Source organism: Ahaetulla prasina, chromosome 3, assembly GCF_028640845.1.
Source record: "Ahaetulla prasina isolate Xishuangbanna chromosome 3, ASM2864084v1, whole genome shotgun sequence".
Lineage (NCBI taxonomy): Eukaryota > Metazoa > Chordata > Lepidosauria > Squamata > Colubridae > Ahaetulla > Ahaetulla prasina.
Window position 1 is genome coordinate 199,418,480 of NC_080541.1, and position 24,142 is coordinate 199,442,621.

General features: G+C 37.4%; 2 long non-coding RNA genes across 2 annotated transcripts; both read left to right on the plus strand.

Annotated features, from left to right (window-relative positions):
- Positions 1 to 1,037: 1,037 nt before the first annotated feature.
- LOC131195158 (uncharacterized) lies at positions 1,038 to 11,816 on the plus strand. The gene is made up of 3 exons (XR_009154373.1): positions 1,038 to 1,135; positions 10,806 to 10,953; positions 11,727 to 11,816. It is a non-coding gene; the product is annotated as an uncharacterized LOC131195158 (long non-coding RNA).
- Positions 11,817 to 11,838: 22 nt separating this feature from the next.
- Positions 11,839 to 23,744, plus strand: LOC131195159 (uncharacterized). Its single transcript, XR_009154374.1, has 4 exons — positions 11,839 to 11,911; positions 22,326 to 22,357; positions 23,462 to 23,552; positions 23,634 to 23,744. It is a non-coding gene; the product is annotated as an uncharacterized LOC131195159 (long non-coding RNA).
- Positions 23,745 to 24,142: the final 398 nt, after the last annotated feature.

The window sequence follows — 24,142 nt, forward strand, 5'->3', positions numbered from 1 at the left end:
TGCAGAGCGTTCCGTCCGGAGCGCTAAAGAGGCATTGTCCAGACTTAAGCCAGGCGACTGGCAAACAAAAATAGATATTTTCCTGGCAGTCCAACACAGAACCCCCTGTGTCACAACCGGCAGAAGCCCAGCCGAATTGTTAATGGGCCGAAAGCTCAGGTGCCCCCTAGACCGTCTACATCCAAACTATACGCCGGAGGGTTACAAGGGGGAAATAGGAAAAACAAGAGAAATGGACATAGGCGACCGAGTGTGGGCACACAACTATGGTGAAGGCCCAACCTGGATAGCAGGACAAATCCTAAACAGAACAGGTCCCAAATCATACTTAGTAGAATTAAGGGACGGCCGAGTATGGAGGCGCCACATAGACCAAATACGAAAACACATAGCTGAACAATCTGCATCAATAGAAACGGGCCCTGACTACACAATGTTTGATTCCACAGCTGATTCAAACCCGGAGAACTCGCAGGACTTAGCTGAAATTCCGGAGGTCCAGCGACGCCCACAGGTTCCAGTAGAAAACAGCAGGGACGACTCTGCTAATAATCCAGGGCCGGATGGCCTAGAGAAAGAGCTGAGAGGAGCAAACAGCCCCTCCGGTCAGCTCGACCCACTCCCAGGGAATGTACTGCGCAGGTCCGAAAGAGTCAGGAGACGCCCAGTCTATTTGCGTGATTACGTTGAAAAATAATATGTAAATATCATGTAAATAGGGGTAAAGTGTTTTCTGGGGGGAAGGAGTGTAATGTATCTTTAAATGGTTTTGGCGGGAAACAAGCACGTTGCTGATTGGTTAAAGCCGCCGGTAGAACTGTATATAAGGAGAGGTTTTTCCCCAGCCTGGTTGCTGGGTTCACCATATATTAAAGAGCTGTTGTCACTACCCTGGTCTCCAGCCTCGTTACTTCCCGAACTTAACAAGAAGGTTGCTGACTATTCCAGAAGCTTTGGTTACAACACTCTAGTGATGCTTGCAGTATAGACTTCTCCCATCTGCTCAGGTATGAGAAAAACAGGAAGTATCGGGCTGAAGTGGGTGGAGCACTATCTGTACTTAGTTACCTGTTGAATTCAATCTCATGCTTCTTTCAAAGTCCACAAATTGCTGATGTTGGGTTAACTACTCCAGGTAAGATGAGCTGAAAGACAAATACTGGGAATGAGTTACTGAACCGTAACCATTTTAATACCAGAATGAAAAAAATACAATTCAATTTTTCTGCATGTAAAAATGTTAGTGCAGCTTGTTTTTCTATGCAAGAAATTCAAAAAGCTATAAGTAATTCTCTGTTATGTGCTTCTGAGTAATCCTTTTTCTAAACTAAAAAACTTTGAACTAAATTAAAAAGTTGGAGTTCTTTAAACTAAAAATCATTGTGGTTGTTCTGATGGAAAGTGGTGGCCACTATACAGTAGTTGATAACCATTCAAGCATAGGGCAAGAGCAAGAATATTACACAAGCCACTATGCACTGAATGTGCCTTTTGACATCACATTTCATGTAGTGGTATTACATCAAAATAGGTTTTCTGATAGGTTGATGATCATAGGAGCTTTTTAGTGATAATGTAAAATTTTGGAACTCCTTAAAATAATCTTCTCCAACTTGGATGCCCTCCAGATATTTGGGTATTGATTTTCCAAATATTCTAAAGTCACATTGGAGATTAAAGTCCACATCCCTGGACTTTGGATTGATGGGGGCGGGTAGTTCAGAGAACCGGTAGCAAAAATCCCTGCCCCCCCCCCCCAGCTGCCCATGCTCACCTAATTGCCCGGTCCCCACTTGCCTACTTGGCAGCTTGCTGCTTCTTCTTTTTTTTTTTTTTTTTGTTTACATTTATACCCCGCCCTTCTCCGAAGACTCAGGGCGGCATACAGTGTATAAGGCAATAGTTTCAGGCTCACCTTGCTTTGGCTGCTGCAATCAATTGCATCAGCTAGCAATCTGCCTGCCTGCAATCCATCTCATGGTGAGAAACTCAATCTGCCTGCCTTGTCCCTTGAATTGGGTAAGGAACTGGGATTTTTTTTGGTGGGGGAGAGTTTTAAAAAAATAGTTAATTGGAGTTTTTTTAAGGAATTTTATTTATTTTTTTATACATTGCAATTTAAAGTTAAGAAAGTTTTAAATTTAGCTGCTTTTATCTAAAAATATAAATATAAATAAAATAATAAAATAAAATATTTGTGCAGCTTTCTGAGATTTGGTGTGTTTCTGTAGTGTTTCACTCTAACTACACAAACACATAAAACCTCACAAAATTTGCTGTATGTGGCATTTTGTGTGTGAGAGAGAGTCAGTTGTGTCGTATTATGTTGTGTTGTGTGTGTGTAAAGTGGGAAAGTTGGGTTTTGAGCTTTTTGTGGCTGTGTGAGGTTCCTGCTTGTTGCAGGCACCATTTTGGGTGAAGTGCAGCTGCTTTTACATTGTGTGTCAGTCAGTTATGCTGTGTTGTTTTGTGTATAAAGTGTGAAAGTTGGTTTTTGGTATCTCTTATTGTTTTGTGTACTTTGTTTATTATTTTTATTATTATTGTTATTGGCCACGCCTACCCAGTCACCTGACCACCAAGCCATGCCCACCAATTAAACCACACTCACAGAACCATTAGGAAGAATTTTTAGATTTCACCCCTGGATTTTGGATGCATATCTTGGGAAAGGTTACACTAGAAACTTACCTTGGATTCGGGTTGTTCCATGTGCTGCTGTTATTTTGTTTCAGCGGCATTGTCTTTAATTAGTTAATTAACTAGAATAGCTTGAAGTGATCTCCCTAGTGGGGAATAACTTAACAAATTGTAGTGAATTAACTTAATAGTGAAGTAACTCATCCAAATACTGCTTTCGCATATCTCTTCCAAGCATTTCCTGTTCCTCTTAAAAATAGGAAGGTTGGAGGTCTACATCTGTTCATTTTCTGCAGTTGGTAGAGGCTACCCTCCCCTTATAAATGGCTTTTCTCACTGAGGTAGTTGTATGCAATTGCTATACATTTTATAATTTTTCAGACTACTTTTAATTATATTCTATGGCTTTACCATATTTTCTTAGAGTAATTCTATACATCATCTACTTTTAATGTCAAACCTCACAGAAATCAGTTGTTAATCCATTTTTGTTTTTCTTTCTTTTTGCTTTTGCTTTCTCTCAACCTGTGGTCTGTGGACCCCTGGAGGGTCTGCGATGTTGTCTCAGAGAGTCTACAAAGGCTTAAAGAAATGTTATGATTTAAATCTTTAGTTAAATCTTGGGGGTCCCTGGCCATCATCCCTGGCCACAAAAGGTACTTAATGGGGGTCCATGGTAAACCACTGGTCTACAGCATCTGAAAATTGGAAGAAGGTTGCTTCCCCTTATTTTAATTTCCTTATTTCTACCTGTCAATAAAAGTAGATATCCTCCATCCATTGCAGACAAAATCTATCACAGAAATCCTCGGTGCCTAAAAATATAGTATATTTTATTTTGTTTAGTGGGCTTTATTTCCAACTAAGCAAAAATAAAATTTGAAGACTTAAAGCATGGAATTGTCTCCCATGGATCGAATACAAAAAGGCTTTACATTAACTAGACTGTGCCCTTGTGAACAATCTTATTGCAGTTACATACTTATATTTGTAATAGTTGAACAGTAAGCTGCCTTGAATGCCCTTTGGGAAAGAATTGCAGGATATACATTTTACAATTAATCCAGAAACAGGTGTACATGACATGGTCATTTTGGCATAGGCTGAAGTGTGGGGAAGTCAAGTGAGAAACCCTTTTTCTGCAGCTGCATCCTGTGACGTGTCTCATTCAGATTCATGAACAGCTGAACTATTCCTGGAGTGCTGAAGTTCACAGATGTAGCTGAGAGCTAGTTAGGCATAACATAAAATTTTCTTGCTTTTTCCCAGTGTTAGGAGTGACAAACGGGGTTTGCTGAATACAGTGTGGTACCGAGACTCTGCAAAGCAATCCTATACAGATTTCTTTTTAGATGCCAATCTCGTGCAGTCCAGTGGAATTTCCCTTGGAGTAACCTGGGAAAGAATTCCAGTCTTGGAGATATTTCATGGCATTCCAGAGTCCTCGTTTCACTTGCTTCCCACCAAAATGTTTGGATGTGCATTTCAAAATATCATTTATCTTGAGGGATGTCAACTCTAAAAACATTAGCGCTTATCACTGTCAATGTAAATGCCAGAAATTAGCTTTCTTTCATCTGAAAAAGGAATAATTAACTTAGCAACTGTTTCCAAAAGTGCTAATTAATGGGTTTCACCAAGTTGATCTGTCAGGATACATCTTGATCTGAACAGCAGTTGCCTTCCCCTGCCCCCCTCCCTCTTACCCAGGAGGATTATGTTTCCTCTTATTTATTTTTTTCCTGAGACACCAGTTCACAACAAGCCTCAAAGTAATTTGGTAGTGCCATAATGTGAAATATGAAAATTATAAAGCAAGCAGTGTTGTCAATAAATAGTGTTGTGCTTGTCTTGATTGCTGTTATAATAAATACATAAAACACATAGAAATAGAGCAAAATGTGGTCACACAGATGCATTGAAATGGAATTAAGGTAAACATGAGATACCAGCAACCTACCAATTTCAAAGTATCTACTCTAAATTGGTACTGAAGTGAATAATACCCAAATAGTTTTAGTTCACCAATTATTAATAGTTCATCTCAGAAAGAAAAGAAAAAAGTGATAGCTATGACTTATGGATGTATTTCAGAGCTTATCCAGCAATAGAGCTGTGATAATGGGCAAATAATATTGCCCTCAATTCAATTACACCACTGACAAGAGACTTTAATCTTTAATCTAAAAGTAAAATTCAGCAACAAACACTGAATGCTGTAAACAAAATATTGAAATCTTAGCTTGTATTCTGAACAATTTTCAACAATTTTCCTTATATGTTTAATAATCCTTATTAAAAAGCACTACTCTATGATGTTTCTCACAAAAAATCCATATCAAAAAAGTATGCTGACTCTTCAGCACTTCCAGTAGGAATAATGGCATTGGCATAGTGATATTCTCTCTTTAGTACATGTTTGTCTATGCCTGAACATGAACTCATGAAGTGGCAAGTCCAATCTTTGCTACCAGAACTTGTATGCAGATAACAGCTATTGTCCCTGTTTAGTGATGTTTAGTCCCTGTTTATAAGCTATATTATCTAGCCAGCTTTCAACCCCCTCCTTCCTTCCCTACAATTTGAGCTCATTTACTAAAAATTCATTGGAAACTGTGTAGTAAGGAAGGGAGGGGAACTGTTTTATTAGTGTTATATTATTTTTCATCCTCCCCCTCCCTGTTCCTTCATGATGAATTGCCTTGTATTGAGATGGTAGCTTCAGCCCAGGGATTTAGCAATCTCCTCCTGGTCCTTTGCACAGACAGATGGGAGGGCCCATGTCCTGAACATGATGGATTAGCTGGAGAAAGCCTGTTGAGTGGAGTTCCATGAAGATTGATGCTTTCTCCTTCTAACAGCATTTCCAAAAAGTTTCTATTACATTTTGATTATGTTTATAGAATCTCACTAGTCTCCAGGAAGATTTTTTTTCCTTCCTCCTCCTCTCATTGTGTGTATATGCTCACCAATAACAGTGCACCTGCTGTACTCAGTAAGAATGTAGTTTCACTTACTTTTGTTATTGTCTTGTCCACCAAATCTTCTTCAAATAACATTTGAGATAACATAAAGCAAAATGAGAGAGTAGAATCCAGTTAGTCCTTGTCTCTCCTAATATTTAATTGCATATTAATTTATTAGTTTCATGACACATTTTTTCCTCCAGAAGCTGAGGGTGGTGGGCCTTATCTCTTCCCATTTTATCTGCAACATGAAATCTGTGAGATCACAGGTTTCCAAAGATGAGGGAGAACATAATCCTGGGTCTTCCTGGATCCTAGATCCTATCTAATCCAGCACCTTAACTTGATGGCCTTTGTCTCTCTGTCTCTTATTCTTCATATGAACCCTCAGCAGAGGAGGAGCAGAACAAGGCATCGACAGATCTGATTCTGATCAAGTAGCTCTAGAAGCAAAACAGAATTATGTTCAGTTCCAGGATCTTCTTCATTATAATCTGGTACTGATCTGGAGTCTTATTTAGTCAGCCTGGAAGGCTTCATCACTATCAAACTGAAAACCAAATGGAAGAGTGGAGAACAGTCTGTTTAGACAAGAAGCATCTTTGGAAGGATACATTGTTCAGTTCCACAATCAGGAGAATAGATAGCTAAGCAAAGGGTCAATTTCAGGGATAGTTTGGCCTTGTTTCTTTTATGACTTGATTTCAGGCCATCGTCCTCTGTTTAGAGACTCCACTTTTCGGTTGAAGCTTGACAATATGTGCTGAACTTTGGTTACCTGCACATCTCAAGTGTTGTCTTTGGATTTAAGACTCCTTATTGATTCTGCTGTGAATGCATGTATTGATTTTGATATTGAACTAGTGATGTTTCTACTAATGTTCTTGAGTCTTGGACTCTTGTAATGGAACCCTTCCTGTCCTATTGTTTCCTTTCATTATATCCAATTAATATAGTTATTACATACTTATGCTTATATATACTGTTGTGACAAAATAAATAAATAAATAAAATAAATAAAATAAATTCTACACTTGGACATCTTCATAAAAAGCAGTTAGCTTAAGTTGTCCTATTTGTCATTCTTTGGGTTTCTGTCTCCCTTGCCTAGTCTGGAAAAGTCATTAGAACAATGACATGGACATGGGATGGAGCATCTATCGTAGAATTCCACTTCTTACACAGCCTAATTGCACATGTGAAAACAGGACAGCTACCATTTTTCACTTATGCAAACAAACAGACTTATTAAGAATATTCAGAGGGATGACTCCCAATTTGACTGACTAAAAGTCACATATATGGCTTCTGTACCTAAGGCAGGACTGGAGACTACAATTTATATTCCAGCTACCTTTAACCCGGGGTGTCAAACTTGATTTCATTGAGGGCCGCATCAGGGTTGTGTTTGACCTCAGGTGGGGGAGAGGGGCTGGGGGTCCATGGCCAGCTTGACGTCACTTGTGTTGGGGGGCACCTGTGGTGGCCCAAGCACTTTGCCAGTGAAAACTGTCTAACAAAATGAAATTCAACAGTGGAAAAAGTAAGGTTCTATATTTAGGCAAGAAAACTAAAATGCACAGGTACAGTATATGTGATACTTTGCTCAATAGTAGTAACTGTGAGAGGGATCTTGGAGTCCTAGTGGACAACCATTTAGACATGAGCCAGCAGTGTACAGCAGCTGCCAAAAAGCCAACACAGTTCTGGGCTGCATAAACAGAGGGATAGATTTAAGATCACATGAAGTGTTAATACCACTTTATAATGCCTTGGTAAGGCCACACTTGGAATACTGCATTCAGTTTAAGTCGCCACAATGTAAAAAAGATGTTGAGACTCTAGAAAGAGTGCAGAAAAGAGCAACGAAGATGATTAGGAGACTGGAGGCTAAAACATGTGAAGAACGGTTGCAGGAACTGGATATGTCTAGTTTAATGAAAAGAAGGACTAGGGGAGACATGATAGCAGTGTTCCAATATCTCAGGGGTTGCCACAAAGAAGAGGGAGTCGGGCTGTTCTCCAAAGCACCTGAAGGTAGAACAAGAAGCAATGAATGGAAACTAATCAAAGAGAACTATGGAGAAATTTCCTGACAGTTAGAACAATTAATAAGTGGAACGACTTGCCTGCAGAAGTTGTAAAGGCTCCAACACTGGAAATTTTTAAAATGATGTTGGATAACCATTTGTCTGAAGTGGTGTAGGGTTTCCTGCCTCAACAGGAGGGTGGACCAGAAGACCTCCAAGGTCCCTTCCCACTCTGTTATTCTATTCTATTCTAAAACGGAGCTCAGGAGGGCTGCAAGCAGCCCTCCTGAACTCCGCTTTTGCTGGTAGAGGCACCATGGGGCAGTCCTCCACTGTTTCCCTGCAGGCCAGATCTAAGCACCCTGTAGGCCGGTTTCAGCCCGCAGGCCTTGAGCTTGACACCCTGCTTTAAAACCACTCCTGACTATATCTCCTTTAATCCTCAATTCCAAAAACATTTGTTGTCCCAATTATATGATTTATATATAGCAAAGATTCAATCAACTGAAAACAATTCTCCACTAAAGCCCATTATCGCTTCTCATCCAAGCGGATCTTGAATCAGTTTTCCACAGAGCCAATAAGAATCTCAATTATGGATAAATAATTACCTCCAATAAAATATTCACATTCAGAGGATGCAGGCATTTACACATATATAAACTCTGCTGTACCATCCGTTTGGCTCATCTACTTCTTCTTTTTTATTATTTGCATTTATATCCCGCCCTTCTCCGAAGACTCAGGGTGGCTTACACTATGTTAGCAATAGTCTTCATCCTATTTGTATATTTATATACAAAGTCAACTTATTGCCCCCAACAATCTGGGTCCTCATTTTACCTACCTTATAAAGGATGGAAGGCTGAGTCAACCTTGGGCCTGGTGGGACTAGAACCTGCAGTAATTGCAGGCAGCTGTGTTAATAACAGACTGTCTTACCAGTCTGAGCCACAGAAGCCCCTTGATCCATTTCCCTTTCTTGAACAAGAAGTTCTGAAGTACTTTCTACAAGAAAACTCGGATTTCTCTGCCTTTCTATTCATATGTTCAACAAATGTGTAGAAACACAGAAATAAAATGTACATTCTCATTGCTGTTTACCCTTCTCATTTAAAATCTTTCTTTGAGCATATAGACCCATCAAAGAATTTTGCAGGATTTTTTATTTTTTATTTTTTTAATTTTATTTTCTGCATTTGTTACCCAGGCAAATTACAGATGAAAGCATCAGCTACAAAAGCTATTACTCAGAACAGCATCTTTCCAATTGCTGGACTTGGACTGAACAGCTTGTAGTTAATTTGCTATATAATCACTGCCTGCAACAGGAAAAGCAAGTGATTCAGCTGCGCTAATATTATGAAAGGGGAAGTTAACCATAGAGATAAATCCTGAAGAGCTGCAGCTGGGATAAAAGACATCAAAATAAATGAAGTTAGAGCCAGGTTTTCAGGCCTGAAAAAGTGGCCATTTGGATATTCAAACGATAAAGTGTCCTTTAGCGTTAAAGCATGTGTGGAAGTTGCAATTGGATTCATTTTCAGAGGACTTCAACTGGTATTTCTGAGATGATTGAAAATTAAAAAGAAAACTCATCATGTGTTTATAGTTGTGCTTGAGGCTTCTTGTTTATGTTATCACTTTGTCTTCTGACTTTAAAAAACTAAAGTTTGAATAGACAAGCTACTAGTTTGTAAGCTATAGTGAAATCTCATGGCTCAGGACTGTGTAGATCAGGGGGTGTCAAACTCAATTTCGTTGAGGGCCACATCAGGGTTGTGTTTGACCTCAGGGAGCTCCATTTTTGGCTAGGATGGCCTCCTGTAACCCTCTGCCAGCAAAAACGGAGCTCAGGAGCTCAACAACTACCTTTATCTCTGACTGGAAAGTCCTTATGGAGTTTTTCCTGAAAAAAAAACAAACAAGAGAAAAATGAACTTGTGATTTATGGGTTTAAAGATTACAAAGGGTAGCTTATGGAAAGAATGGAATGGAATGGAATGGAATGGAATAGAATAGAATAGAATAGAATAGAATAGAATAGAATAGAATAGAATAGAATAGAATAGAATAGAATAGAATAGAATAGAATAGAATTCTTTATTGGCCAAGTGTGATTGGACACACAAGGAATTTGTCTTTGGTGCATATGCTCTTAGCGTACATAAGGAAAATAAAATACATTCATCAAGAATAAAAAGATACAACACAGTGATAGTCAAGGTTACTAATAAGCTATCAAATCGTACTAGGAAACAATCAATATAAATCGTACGGATACAAGCAACAAAGTTACAGTCATGCAATCATAAGTGGGAGGAGATGGGTGATAGTAACGATGAGAAGACTAATAGTAATAGTAGTGCAGACTTAGTGAATAGTTTGACAGTGCTGAAGGAATTATTTGTTTAGCAGAGTGATGGTGTTCGGGGAAAAACTGTTCTTGTGTCTAGTTGTTCTGGTGTGCAGTGCTCTAGTCTATAGCATTGTTTTGAGGGTAGAAGTTGAAACAATTTATGTCCAGGATGAGAGGGGTCTGTAAATATTTTCACAGCCCTCTTTTTGTCTTGTGCAGTATTTAAGTCCTCATGGAAAGTAGGTTGGTAGTAACTGTTTTTTCTGCAGTTCTAATTATCCTCTGAAGTCTGTGTCTGTCTTGTTGGGTTGCAGAACCAAACCAGAAAGTTATAGAGGTGCAGATGACAGACTTAATAATTCCTCTTTAGAACTGTATCAGCAGCTCCTTGGGGAATTTGAGCTTTCTGAAGGAAGGAGGAAAGAAAGAAATTATGATGTAACCTTCAAGACAAAAATGTAAAATGTAAATGCATTTCTAACCGCTGTCAAAAAGATCAGAAGGCATTTCTTTATAATCTTTTTTCCTTTCTTTTTTCCCTTTCTTTTTCTATTTTCTTTCTTATTCACTATTCTTCTTTTCTTTGTTTCTTTTCTAATATTAGTGTTGTTTTTATCTTGTTAAAAATTCCTGCAATAAAATTATATTTCAAAACAGAAGACCATTCAAAGCAGCATACAAAACTTTGCTACTAAAGGATGGATAAAACAAGGTTAAATATGACTAATTGATAATGTTAATAAGAATATACAGAATAGAATTATAGAAATATTATGTATTTGTTGTATTTATATCCCACTTTTCCTATAGGAGTTCAAGGGAACATACTGTGTATAGCTCTCCTCCCTATTGCCCACAATAACTCTCTGGGGTAAATATAATTATGAAAGTGGATGACCATGGCTGAAGATGGATGTGAACCTGAGAGATCACTCAAAAGTATCAGGGCTAATTACAGGTAATGAGAAACCATTCTATATTATTGCAATAGAAGTACCTTGACATATTCATGAACCATCAGAAGTTCAAGCTCAATTTGAGGGACTTTTTACCCATTTTAGTATTTAACATTGAGTGGATAAAAGTACCATGCTTGTAATTACAATTTAATACATTTTAAAGTTTTCATTGAACAGCGAATCTCCATCATAATAGTATCCTCATGTCTTCAAAGAAATCGTTGTCAGGGAGAGACAAGCTCATAAATTATGGAATTGTCAAGACATGAATATATTATACTTTGACTGCAAGGCTCTGTTCCAAGATAACCTTTTGCACAATCATTTTCACATAAAAATTAGGAATGTTGAGAATCTTTTCTTCCAAAATCTAACTTGCAGTTCTTTCCTTTCTTTCTCAAAAATTTTGCTATCATATTCATGTTCTCCTTGCTCTTTATTATCACATTTCCTTTTATGACCGAATGCAAAGTTGGCTTTTCTTTAGGTATTCTTACTTTGGAATCTTGCTGAAGCTGGGTTTCAACCATACAAGAACTAATTCATTCATAAATAAATTGATTAAAGCTGAAAACATATGGCTAGTTTACATGCACTTATTGTATCCATAAGGTTTCTTAGTCAGATCATTATGGTGGATATAATAAGAATACAAATAGATCTTGCCAAAGTATGCATACATTACATATTATACAATCATTAAATAAAAGTTGTGTGGCCATTTTGTCAATACTCTACAAATAAAGTTTATGTCATCTGTTCCCACTGATAGATCGACTTGAGCAAAATTAGAAATATTAAAGGAAAAATAAAACAAGCAAGCAAGACGTTGCTGAGATGTGAGCTCTATGTGAGATGGAAACGATGGAAGCATCAGGGGGTTCACTATTTTAGTGATAGCCCCTGTATTAAGAACACCTTACTCTGCAGTGAGCACCTCCCCTCATCATTTATAAGGTGATGAAAACCATACTCCTCTCATAAGATTTTTGCAAAGATCACAAACTGCCTTTGTGGTTGAATTACTTTGAGGAATTATGATTTTTACTATTTATTGTTATGGGTTTCATTTGTCTCAGACTTCAGAAGAAGGATGGTAGGTAAATGTTTGAATAACTAGAACTTGTTCAATACATATACACTAAACTAATAGTGTTTGATAAATATTAAGATGAAGTGAATTTTGGAACAAAAATTAATAATTTAAGTAGTGGAAATGACTGTATGCCTACTCAGTTTTCTCCTAGTTTATAGCTGTTGATGGGCAAATTCAAGGTCATTATTCTTCCTTCTTTTGTTTTTTTTAATCTGTAAATTACATTTGGACAGGTCACTTCTTCAAATAAGTGATGCCTTTAAACTTAAAAATGGTATTTGATAATTTTTCAAAGCGTTCTAATCCTTTCAAAGTGCAACATACATGATTCTTTAGAGCCGTCATCCACAAATTGCATGAATTAGCTATATGCCATCTGATGGACAATGTTATAATTCTACCTAAAACAATTTCATTGAGTAAATATAATGTACATTTGTAACACTAAATCTTTTTATAGTTTCAATACCTATATCATATTCCAGTGATGATGTTTTGTGGTGGTCTCCTATTTTAATGTTTTCATCCATTTTAAACATCTATTGCCTGTATTCAATTGTATACTTTTTCTTCTGTTAGTGCTAGAAACTATATATACTAAGGATCTTATTTGCCTTCAAATGTGTTGTCTCCAAAGAAAATCCTCCATGTCAGTCAGCAAAATTAATTCAGTTCTCACAGTTAATCATTGAATGGATAGGATGAGGACACCCGAGGAGTATATTTAAAGCACAATGAACATAAAACACAACAGTGGGAGGAAAACGATTGGACTGGGAGGAGTCTCAGTTGCTATTCAGGAACAAGAAAAGAAACCAAAAGAAAGAGAGACTGAATTGTGTGAGATGAAAATGGGCAATTAGACTTCCTAAAATGCTGGTGTTGTAGTTTCTGTTCCTCAGTCTAAATAATCGACAAGGGACTGAAATTTGAAATTAATCAAATAAGAATTCTAAGACATGTCAGAAACAGGAAAGCAGTTTATATGATCTACTTTCTAAAGTGGATTGAAAAGATAGCTTCCGCACCTATGTTCATGAACTGAGGCGGAATGGAGGACAACTGTAATAAATATGTCAATAAAATCATGACAAGTAAAAGATGTAACTATTTTTTTTATTGTATGGATTTTGGAGTTTTACAGCCTCAGAGCATAACCCAAAGTTTTGCTTTCCTATATTTTCTGACCACAACTTTATGAAAATATTTTCTGACTAGCTGAGAAAATTAATTTAACATTTTAGTTCAGAAATAATGTTGTTTCCACAACAATGGAAAGCTGGCTAGTTACAGCAGTCAGATATCCCAAATATAAATAGTTGAGGTGGACTTTGGTCAGTTGAAACAACATTCACCACGGCTGACTTAGAAATAAAGGAAAATTAGTCAGGGTTGGCAACTATGACATAATTAAACATTACACTTCTCCAACTGTTACTAAAACATCTTTTATTTTTAGAATGGTGATGCAAATAAGGAACAGGTGCACAAATACCTGTAGATGGATCGCTGTGGGGTTAGCTTACTTTAAAAATCAGATTGACATGCTGAATGAGAAATGGGGCAATTTCAACCACATGGCAATCGGGCATGGGAAAGCTGAATAATTTACCCTACAAAGCTCTGTTTATTTTACCATAAACTGAGTTAATCTCATAGATGAAGGCAGATTGACAGCCCAATAGGTCAAAACTGCTTTCCATTTTTGCAAAAGTGGCCTAAAATATCACATGACTTGGCATCTGATACATGACTGTATCAGATGCAGATAGTAAAGATGACCTTGATGGAAATATGTAGGATTTGTTACCTAAACAAAAGGAGCCAAAGTACTTTTACTAAGTTCAGAACTTTGAGGTAATGTTCAGAAATGACTCAGTCGAATGCAAGGAGGAGGAGGAGGAGGAGGAGGAGGACGGGGGGGGAGGAAGAAGGAGGAGGAGGAGGAGGAGGAGGAGGAGGAGGAGGAGGAGGAGGAGGAGGAGGAGAAGAAGAAGAAGAAGAAGAAGAAGAAGAAGAAGAAGAAGAAGAAGAAGAAGAAGAAGAAGAAGAAGAAGAAGAAGAAGAAGAAGAATAGAATAGAATAGAATAGAATAGAATAGAATAGAATAGAATAGAATAGAATAGAATAGAATAGAATAGAATAGAATAGAATAGAATAGAATTTTATTGGCCAAGTGTGATTGGACACACAAGGAATTTGTCTTGGTGCATATGCTCTCAGTGTACATAAAAGAAAAGATACGTTCATCAAGGTACAAGAAGGTACAAGAAGGTACAAGAAGAAGAAGAAGAAGAAGAAGAAGAAGACGACAATCTGACTTTGAAGATTGTGTTATTATATAAGAATAAATACCTCTCAATAAAGATACTTTTATTTTTCCTGTGGAATTGATCTTCTGCTCTGGTCTATCTAGTGGAAGGTAGACCAGTAAATGGGAAACATATAGCTTTTGCTCATACAACTATTTAACATTATCTTCAATGCTTAATAAAAATGTTACCAATTGATTCATTGTCAAGCATTTCTGAGTACAATCTTTTCAAAGTTGTTTTGTCAGTGAATTTTGTACTAGGTATGCAGAACATTTAATGTATATACCCATAATACATTGATGTGGAGTTAGTTTAAACTTATGCTTAACTGCCTCCATTTGGGATTAAATTTAGTCCAGTGAAGGTCTATTAATCTGTTAGAGTTCCCACAACACACTCCCCTACCACTTTCTAGAAGAAGTTGGACAATAGCCATCCTAGCAGAAGCATGGAGCAGTACCATCTTTCTAGATTTTTGACTGGTTTAGCATAGAAAAGAATTGTTAAGTTATTCACACCTCAGTAACTGGAGTGCCAAGGTATTTCAGTTTTATGGCAGATAATTTCTGGCAGATCTAGCATGACATTAGCCTACTATTTAATAAATTGAGAAATTTACAGCTAAAGAGATTGTAGTGTCATATCCAGCTATTCCTCCAACCTTTCATCATTCCATCGCATTTTTTAAAATTATGCACCCTAAAGATATAGAGCTGACAGCTCAAGAACTTCAGGATTCATGCTATCTGGATATTGTGAAATATTCACTATTGTGAAATAGTGTAGTTTTAGGATACAGCTTTCAGCAACGATGCTGGGTTAAAAAAAATGAGTTAATAAATATAAACTATGCACTGTCTCTGATGGACAAAAGCTAAAATACACATTACTAGCAATTGACTGATTTCTGAACAACTTTAAGATGCTAGGCAATGGACAGCAAGCTATGTTTTGAGCAAATATCTGCAAAAATATAAATTCAATTGTCCTATTCAAAATGTACAAAAATGAAGAAACTATCTCTGGAAATTTAAAGAATATCTTTTCCAAATAAACCCGAGCTTCATACTATACCTAACTTGAATGTAACGGCCAGGAAGACTGAAAATGAGAACTTGACTATCGCTAAAAATGCATCACAGCAGTCTGTAAGAACAAGTCAGGCTGAATGATAAAAAAATGAATAAAAACATTTTTGTGACATTATCAGCTCCTATCACATACCATACAAATTTATACATACCCATAAAGATACTTTTCTAGACTCTAATGCACAATAAACAATTTGGAAGATATTATGATTTGGCAGACTTTTAACTTATGAATAGGTTGTCACTTGCCTCAAATCCAGTGATACAGAAACCTGTTCTGGTTTAGGCCAGGGATAGTCAACCTTTTTATACCTACTGCCCACTTTTGTATCTCTGTTAGTAGTAAAATTTTCTAACCGCCTATAGTAATGCGCTGTGTATCGTCATCTGCACATGCCTCTCGCACATTGTGGATTGGGTTGGGGGATGGGGGGCACCGGCTACCAGCTCTGCTTGTCTGTTACAGCTGGGTGGGGTGTGGGAGATGCGCGAGCTATTCTGGGACGAGGCTGTCTTGTTTGCAGTCACACTATAGCGCAATTTAGTTTCACTTACATAACGTGAACTAAACTTATGCGCGGGCGATAGAAATAGTATATTTTAGGAAATTTAAATTGTCACAGGGAATTTTATGAAAACCTAATGAAAATGTTTTTAAATAATGCTATGAAATTTTTTTAAAAAGTCAATTAAATTAAAAAAGAGGAAAGTGCTTCAGTATTGGACAAAATCCATACCGCCCACCAAGAAAGCTGGAACGCCCATTAGTTGGCGGTAGGGACCAGGTTGACTACCACTGGTTTAGGCTATAGTATTTGAAACTATAATGGTGTTTGCATGTATATGTTAGAACTATCAACGACAAAATGACATGGAAGATTATTAGACATGGAAGATTATTAACACTCTGTAAACTTCAAAGGATTTCCACCCACTCTTCCACAGTCCACTGTGTCAGCAAGTCTTTGAAGGAGACTTTAAGAGTGACTGTTCTAGGGAACACTTTGAACAGTTGTACATCAGGCAGTGAAGGGAGGTGACAGGCATCCCACTGACAAAAAGAGACACATTGTTAGTTTCAACTTTGACAGCTTCCTGAACATGGGGACTTCCTATAGTAGTAGTCAGCAAACTGTATCTATTAACCCCGGGTTAATTGTTAACCTTAGAGTTAAGAGAAGGAAAAGAAGTAGCCAAGAAAGATGAGAGCCAAAACAAGACTTTCCAGGCCTTCAAAATGTCATTCAACTTCATGTGATGAATTGGCTTGTCCATTCTATTGTTTCCAACCTACTGCTCTACTGCAGGTAATTTGATGAGACCAGCAGCATCCCGCAAGAAGCCTGATTCTTTAGTCTTGATTAAAAGAGAGAGCTTTCTCTGTTTCTTCAACAGGGAGAGATTAATGTTCACTTTTTAAAAAACCTTAAAATCCTGGAACTTTCTCTGCTGAAAATGAGCTATAGTTATCATTTTAGCCAGTGGTGGGTTTCACTTACTGTTGCTACTGGTTCGCCTGCACAGAAGCTTCTGCACATGCACAGAGTGTATTTCATGACTTCCGGGCAGGTCGACAGAGCCTCCCGCCATCACTACTACCAGTTATCCCGAACCGGTGTGAACCGGGAGCAACCCACCACTGATTGAAGCATCATAGAAGCATTGTGGCAACAGCCAAAGACTTTTGGCACATTTTAACAACTCCTATCCAAACAGAAAGAAAATACGAAGGAAAAAAAGAAAGAGAGAAAGAGAGAGAGAGAGAGAGAGAGAGAGAGAGAGAGAGAGGAAGGAAGGAAGGAAGGAAGGAAGGAAGGAAGGAAGGAAGGAAGGAAGGAAGGAAGGAAGGAAGTCTTTAATGAAGACAGAAGGCAATAAGACACATATATGTTATTTATATATTGCAAATCAAGTTCAATTCTTAGTGTTTGGTTAAGCTCATAGTCAGAGGTGGGATTCAAATAATTTAACAACTGGTTCTCTGCCCTAATGATTTCTTCCAACAACCAGTTCACCAAACTGCTCAGAAAATTAACAACCGGTTCTCCCAAAGTGGTGCGCACTGGCTGAATCCCACCACTGCTCATACTGCTCATTTTATAAAGACTGTTATTTAAGATTTCAGATTTATGTTATTTACAGAGTTGTTTTCTATATGTCTTCACTCAGACTTTGGTTCTCCATTAAAACTGTCTTAGTAAAAGGCAGCTATATAATTAAAATGTTTTCCATAGTTTGGCCCACAAGAATGCTTGGAATGAAATCCACTGAAATGATTTAGACATCAGCACAACCAATAACATTGCAACCAATTGGCAAGAACAAGGCCTTACTTTTCTAACTTAATGTAATATTAAAGAATATCCAGCAAATAAAAATACATTTCTGAGTGATGAATTTGGCAGGGTTCCTTTTTATGCTAGACATAAAAGTACACTCTACCCTTTGACTGTTAAATAGGTAAGAATAAAAGGATGAGGAAGATAACTACACCTTACCTGATGTGAAGCTAGTTTTTTGCTCATTTTAAATGAGTTCTGTGATCCAGGATAGACACAAGAATAGTTTTTCTCCGAATGCCATCACTCTGCTAAACAAATAATTCCCTCAACACTGTCAAACTATTTACTAAATCTGCACTATTAATCTTCTCATCGTTCCCATCACCCATCTGCTTCCACTTATGATTGTATGACTATAACTTTGTTGCTGGTATCCTTATGATTTATATTGATATTGATTGTTTCCTGATTGCTTATTTGTACCCTATGACTATCATTAAGTGTTGTAAATGTTGTACCTTGATGAACGTATCTTTTCCTTTATGTACACTGAGAGCATATGCACCAAGACTTGTGTGTCCAATCACACTTGGCCAATAAAAAATTCTATTCTATTCTATTCTATTCTCAAAGAAAGCAGAACTCTGAGGCAGGTAGATTCCTCAAGGAACAATTTATTGGATACTTCATATTGGCACAACTGGTGAAAATTGACTCTGAAGGTTTCCACAGTTTTCATCAAATTAAAAAGTAAAATTTCCCCCTTCCCCCAAGTCATCAGTCACATTGTCTAATTGAGGTGCTGGCCGGTTGCTTGATTACTTCACTCCTCCCCTCCCAGCCACCTGTTGGAATGTCCTTGGTTTCCACAGGAAAAACCTTTTTGTTTTGACTACAAAACCCAAGGTTTGTTGTTACTGTATATTCGCAAGTTCCTTGTTGGTACACATAGGTCTTCACAGAAGCTGATGTATGATGTTACAGTATCTGTGAGTTCATCCAGGTCTGCAGAGGTATCTTCAAAAATATTCCAATCAGTGCAGTCAAAGCAGGCCTGTAGCTTTAATTTTGCCTCCTCAGTCCAGGTCTTCATTGATTTAATTGTTGGTTTTGTAGTTTTAAGTCTTTACCTGTAAGCAGGTACAAGGTGAATCATGCAATGATTGGATGCATTACTTGGAACGCTGACACCACTCTGTTTTGGAATTTTAAAGGGGCACTGAGATTTTCTTGACCATGACCTTGGAATTTTCCCTTCCTGGAGTATTTATCAAAATGATTTTACAGTAGACCATCATGGTCTCACAAGAACATCTAGTTAACCATAGAGGTCCTAATCTTTGAATTATAGCACATTATATTGATATAGATCAACATCCACACATTGGCTTTAGTTTAGAATGCTAATGTTGCCATTTGCAGAAAAAAAATAATTTCAAGTACTGTATTTAATCCTATAATTGTGCCATTGCTGCAGTTTTATTTCATAATTTTGGTGACTGTGTATTCTCGCTCCATCCAGCTGTAATCGTCAAATCAACAAATCTTGATCAGCTTTAGGAAATAGCCAAAAATGCTAAATGTAAATGTTATATGTAGGTACTTAGAACAGGTCTTATGCAAAAAGGGACATGGAGTTTAAACTACTTCTATTTAAACCAGAGAAGGTAAGGCTAAAAGTGCAGCATTGGGTGCATTCTACGAGGGCTGTAACATAAAACAGGAGAAAAACTTGTTTGCTTGTGTTCGAATTTCACTGAAGAATAGGGCAGTCTTAGATGGCTGGATCTCTTTGGTTGCCTTGGATATTCATTGGTTGATAGAAAGAAATATTGCCATTTTGACTTCTTTTGCATCTATAAAATTGACCTTTTATAATTCATTGGAGGAGATACATGAAATAGTGATGACCATCCGGTTTGTATATTGAAATCTCAGCTGATGGTATTCCACTGGTGCTGGCGTTAAGCAGACATTTTGATTGGTTATAGACACCAAGGGGAAATTGCATATGGCCTTGGGATAGAACAGCAGTCACCATTAAAGACGAAGCAGATGGTGGCACCTATACATCATCAGATGTTTTTTATCACCTATTTTACTTCATTTTTTCCCCTAATCATGCACATTTTGAAAGCAATGCTGAGGACTGTATAGGTGTGAAATTCACAAGGTTTATAATGGCAGGTGTAATATTTGGCTTAACACACAGTTGAAAAGTTAATGTGTTAAGAAAACATAGCACCTGCAAGAAGGAAGCTGTAAAATCAAAAATCGGGATAAAAGAATTTAGTAATTTTATAATTAAAAGCTGCTCGTTAGAAGCACCGTCAGGCTGCTAATCATGTGGCTATGCAACCAGAAAGCAGCTTCCAAATAAATATATCCAAAACAATTAGAGCAACAGGTCAGGAAGGAAGGTCTGACCTTTTATATGGTGCATAATATTTATCTAATTTTTATCATAGTCTGCATGACCCCTCAGTATTGGAGGAATAGGACATCCATACCCATGTACAAATTTTAGCCTTTGCACTGGTAAAGAGGTAACATAAGATGTTCAAATTTACTGTGAAGTTTCTCCCAATGAAAATGCTATATCTTGGGATTTGGTGATTTATAGAAAACTAGAAATCTAGAAATAAATAAATGTTAAAAACAAGAAAAAGTCAAGGAAACAATTGGCCCATTGCTGGGAGAAAGTGGAAAGATGACAAGCAACAGGGAAAAAGCAGATCTACTTAACTCATTTTTTGCATCTGTCTTTACACAAAAGGAAAAAATAATCCAACCTATCAAAAACAGCACCACAAAAAACAGATTAGAAACACAAGTTAAAATAGGGAAGAAAATGGTAAGTGAACACCTGTCTACCCTAGATGAGTTCAAATCACCAGGACCAGATGGATTACACCCCAAGGTTCTGAAGGAACTGGCAGACGAGATCTCAGAACCACTGAACTATATCTTTCAAAGATCCTGGAGCACAGGGGAGCTGCCAGAGGACTGGAAAAGAGCTGATGTAGTTCCCATCTTCAAAAAAGGAGGAAAAAAAAACAGATCCAGGAAACTACAGACCTATCAGCCTGACCCCAATACTGGGGAAGATTCTGGAAAAGATAATCAAGCAACAAATCACCGAACACCTAGAAGCAAACAAAGTAATAACCAAAAGCCAACATGGGTTTGTCAAAAACAGATCATGCCAGACTAATCTTATTGTATTCTTTGACAAAGTGACAAAATTAGTAGACCAGAGGAATGCTGTCGATATAATTTACTTGGACTTCAGTAAAGCATTTGATAAAGTAGATCATAACCTACTACTAGATAAAGTAGAAAAATGTGAGTTAGACAGCACCACCACCAGATGGATTCATAACTGGCTGACCAACCGCACTCAACATGTAGTCCTCAATGGAACTACATCCACATGGAGGGAAGTATGCAGTGGAGTAGCCCAAGGCTCCATTTTAGGCCCAGTACTCTTCAACATCTTCATCAATGACTTGGACAAGGGGATAGATGGGGAACTCATCAAATTTGCAGATGACACCAAGCTGGCAGGAATAGCCAACACTCCAGAAGATAGGCTCAAGTTACAGAAGGATCTTGACAGACTTGAACATTGGGCGCTATCTAACAAAATGAAATTCAACAGTGAAAAAAGTAAGGTTCTACATTTAGGCAAAAAAAAAATCAAATGCACAGGTACCATATATGTGGTACCTTGCTCAATACTAGTAACTCCATTTAGATATGAGCCAGCAATGTGCAGCAGCTGCTAAAAAAGCCAACACAGTTCTGGGCTGCATAAACAGAGGGATAGAATCAAGATCACATGAAGTGTTAATACCACTTTATAATGTCTTGGTAAGGTCACACTTGGAATATTGCATTCAGTTTTGGTCACCACGATGTAAAAAAGATGCTGATACTCTAGAAAGAGTGTAGAGAAGAGCAACAAAGATGATTAGGGGACTGGAGGCTAAAACATATGAAGAACGGTTGCAGGAACTGGGTATGTCTAGTTTAATGAAAAGAAGGACTAGAGGAGACATGACAGCAGTGTTCCAATATCTCAGGGGTTGCCACAAAGAAGAGGGAGTCGGGCTGTTCTCCAAAGCACCTGAGGGTAGAACAAGAAGCAATGGGTGGAAACTGATCAAGGAAAGAAGCAACTTAGAACTAAGGAGAAATTTCCTGACAGTTAGAACAATCAATAAGTGGAACAACTTGCCTGCAGAAGTTGTAAATGCTCCAACACTGGAAATTTTTAAGAAAATGTTAGATAACCATTTGTCTGAGATGGTGTAGCGTTTCCTGCCTGGGCAGAGGGTTGGACTAGAAGGCCTCCAAGGTCCCTTCCAACTCTGTTGTTATTATTATTAAATATGAAGCATGTTGATTGTATAAATAAGATGGTGGATATGTGAATTGCATGCTTGCTCAATTTGTTATTATCATGATGTTTTAGGGTTGTGATGAGATCAAGACTTGAGGAATAAAATGTGATATGAAACATATGAAACTCTTGTGGGTGCAAAGGGATTCAGGACTGATAATGTGCTTGATTCCTCCCTCAGATTCAGCCTGATCATCTCCTACACTTCTTCATGTAAGTATGGGCAGCCAGGAAGATTTCATGCTAATGGAAAGATACATAATAGAAAACAACAATACTTTCCCTTATGCCTTCTGTTGCATCCAAAAACTGATTTAGCTCAAAAATGCTATCCCCCAAATTAGGAAGAAATTTCAAGCACAATGAAAGCACTTTCATTGTACTTTTATTTTTTTTAAAAAAGATTATTTTGCAGTAGAAGAAAACACTAGAGAAATTGCAAAGCAATTATGTTGCTTCAAAAAAAGAATTTGTCTTTGTAAAGTTAAATATGCAGGCACAGTGGTTCACTTTAGTCTTATTTCAAGATTAATTCAATCTATTCTTTGCCTGTCTATTCAAGCAAGTAGTCTTGGAGAGCGTTGGGATAAAAAAGAGCTAAGATGAACCTGTTGCAGAATAGAACTGGACTGCCTAAATTTAGTCTATAAGTGCTGCAATTTGTACAACAAAAGTTGTATGATGAGCCTGAAAAAAATATGTCAGTAGGATTTGTTTCGCTTACATCTTATAGTGCAGGTTTAAGTTGCTCAGATGTTAGCTTCGTACAGTGCATCAGTATCCATCATCATATATCTTGAAGACTGACCTGCTCTAAAAGTTGAATATAAGACTTGACCTTAAATTCTCTTCTTTTATAAAAATGCAAGCTGATAACCCAGCATTGCCCGGGTATTTATTTATCCCAATCCTGTACTAGACAGGAAGAGCAACTTCACCCTTAGCCCTGATTTCGGGGAGAATTAAATTAGTTAAAAATGTTTTCCCTGTGCCCCCAGAAGCGTCAAGTAAAATGATTCCACCTTCTTGTTTTGCTAGCTGATCCATGATCATTTGGTATGCTTTTTTTTTTATCTTGATTTAGAACTGGCTTCTTGTCTGCAACATATGCACTAAACTGTTCGACGTTTTAGCTCTTTTCTTGTATGTAATCTGTGTGAAGTTCATTGTGTCGGTCTTGTAATGGTGCAGGCAGGCTGAGTTGCAGTAATGTTTTATTGATCATGGCCATATATTTGTCCTCAAGAATAATCAAAGCCTTGTTGAAAATGTCCAGACCAAACGTAAGTTCTAATATTGGATTTTTCCCCTTACCAGAGGGAGCCCCTTGTGGAGTACTAGGAAGCCGTACCATGACAACACCAATGTGCTGCATAGTAGAAGGCAGTACAGTAGAAGCCATTTTAAGGTACAACAAGCTGCATCTTAACATAACACACCTCAAGTGGTGTTAGGGGTTTCTTACCCTCCACAGTATTTTTTTTTCCAGAGAGTCATCTGGGCACCAAGTTTGGTTGAAATTGCTTAAGGCGTTCCAGAGTTATGCTGGAACACACACAGACAAACACACAGAGCCATTTATAGAAGAAATAGAAGATGAAGTGAAGGAAGGATTAAAGAAACAGAACTATTTCTATGTTTGTAAAGTTTATTGATGTTACATTGCTTGGTCAAGTAGTAATGAAAAGAATACTGTATTCTACAATATTTTTTGGATTTTTTTTAACAAAGTAGTTTTTCAATATTCAATAGTTTGAATTAGATATGTTTTGAGCCATCTGTTTATTACACCTGAGATAGCTTTGATTTCATTCCTTCCAAAATATTGTTGGGAAATATACTTTAAAAATGACTATTTCCGTGCACAAAAAAAGCAGATCTCAATATAAAAAAGTTTCCTAATTTGTAGCCACACCTTGAACATACACCTTGTTAAGCCATTTAAACTGGGCATGGATTGTGCAGCATGTGCAAATCTTAGGAGTATGTAACACCTAA